Raw genomic sequence first — 2,114 nt, 5'->3', positions numbered from 1 at the left:
GAGATGAAATGAGTCAGGCTGGTTTTAGCATTTCCTCAACACAAAAAGCAGCCTGACCTCCCTTCTCCATCCACCACTGGCAGCTTTCCAAATCAGGAATTGTTTAACCCCACTCCAGGTTAAGCATCCTGATACAAGAACTTAATTATGTTTATATCTATCACAGAACCACGTTGTGAGCCCAGGGCAGGATCCGGCCCTTGGCCTTTGTGAACCTCATCCAGCTGTCCTGGGCCCATGGCTCCAGCCTGTCCAGATCCCTCTGCAGAGCTTCCTGCCCTCCAGCCACACTCCCACCCAGCTTGGGCTCACCTGGGAACGACTGAGGGTGCCCTCGATGGCCTCATCCAGATCAGCAATAAAGAGATTTCACTGACCTGGCCCCAATCCTGAGCCCTGGGGACAGCCCTGGATGTGACTCCATTCCTCAGCTGCTCTGAGTGCCAGGGGTTGGGTGAGGAAAATGGTGGGGAGGGGGTAGTAACAAAGTGTGATTGATTGTCAGCCACAAAGGGTCTTGATTTTCATATCTTTTCAAACTGCATTAGGAGGTGCTGGGGATCAATATCCACTGGGGATTGCTGATATCAATCTATAAAGAAGAAAATAAACCAGGACAAAACAGTTCTCTCTGCATTGTTTTCAATATGGTATATTCACTTTGAATAGACTTATGAAATCTGTCTAAATAACCACAGAAGAATTGAAAACTTAGATTATTCCCATGGGCTTTTCTTGCTTTGGGTCTTTTGAACAAATATTTATGATCTTTTCTCAATTCCTGAAGTGAAGAGCTCAAGGAAGAAGAGGCCATGGAGTAGGAAAATTCATCATCAGCCTCCAAGCGGCTGAGGATCCATCAGAGCAGCAATGAACAGAAATGGGCACAGCTTTGTGGCTGCCCCAGCTTTGGCATGGGCCCTGGGCCTGGAGAAGGAGCAGCTCTTGAGGGCCCCAAGGCCGCGGCTCTTGTGCTGCCCTGGGTAGATGGGATGGCAGCAGGGGCTGCAGAGCTCTCAGCACCTCCAGCAGAGGGGAGCAGGGCAGCCAGGGAGCCTCCTTTGGCCTTGGCCAAACTCCTTCCCCCATGGCTGGGGCTGAGTGCTGTGGCAGCTGCAGCTGCTGCTGTGCCCTTGCCAGGAGCTGAGGCCATGGGGCAGTGCCCAGAGCAGCCTGGCCTGAGCAGAGCTGTGGGGCCAGAGCCAGCTGGGCTGGGCTGGGGAGAGGCCCCTGGTGCTGCCCAGAGCTCAGGGCAGCTGGCAGAGCTTGCAGGGAGCTGGGCTGGGCTCAGAGAGCCTGGCCTAGAAACCATCAGTGTCCATCTCAGCCTGGATGAGCGTGCAAGCTGCAGGTCCCTGACAGCCCCACAGGGCTCCTGGCCCATCAACATCTGCTCTGCTCCAGTCTGAAACAGGGCCCAGCATGGTGCTGGGATCATCAAAGAGCTGAGGTGTTTGCTGGAATTCAATGCTCTCCTCATCCCACAGCAGCCCTGCATTTCCCTCCTGCAGCCTTGGTCTCCAGCACAGCCATGGAGGCTCTTTGGCTCTGGACTGTTCCTGCAGCCCCAAGGGCAGCTGAGCTCTGCCTTTGGCACAGTCAGGCCTGGCCAGCGCAGGCCATGTTCAGCAATTGCTTGTGTGTGCCTGGCCTTGCTGTCAGCCCTGGCAGCGGCTGCGTGGCCCCTTTGTGGCCCTGTGCCGGCCCAGCCATGGTGGCCCAGCCCCTGTGCAGGCCCAGGCCAGGCCAGGAGCATTGCGGCTGGGAACGGCCCCTGTGCCGTGGTGCCCACAGCAGCCTTGGGGCTCTGTGCCCCATGGCCTCCCTGCTGGGCAGCCTCTGCCAGCTCCTGCAGAGGCCCTGGCACCTGCGGGGCTGCACAGACAGCCCTGCCCCGGGCTCTGCCAGCCTCTGGGCCAGCAGAGAGGCAGCCAGGGCTGGCCATGGCTGCGAATACGCCCTGAGCCCTGCAGGAGGATGGAGCTGGGCCACAGCAAAACTCAGCCCAGGCCAAAACTGGGCTCAGCAGCCAGGGCTGCCAAGGGCTGGGCACAGAGGCTGGTGCTGACAAAATGTCCTGAGCCCCCTCCCTGCTCTGTCCATGCCCCCAAGGG

The sequence above is a fragment of the Melozone crissalis genome, unplaced genomic scaffold (genome assembly GCF_028551555.1).
Source record: "Melozone crissalis strain CALT ecotype California unplaced genomic scaffold, PUWL_Pcris_2 ptg000003l_1, whole genome shotgun sequence".
Classification (NCBI taxonomy): domain Eukaryota; kingdom Metazoa; phylum Chordata; class Aves; order Passeriformes; family Passerellidae; genus Melozone; species Melozone crissalis.
Note: the sequence above shows the minus strand (reverse complement) of the source record.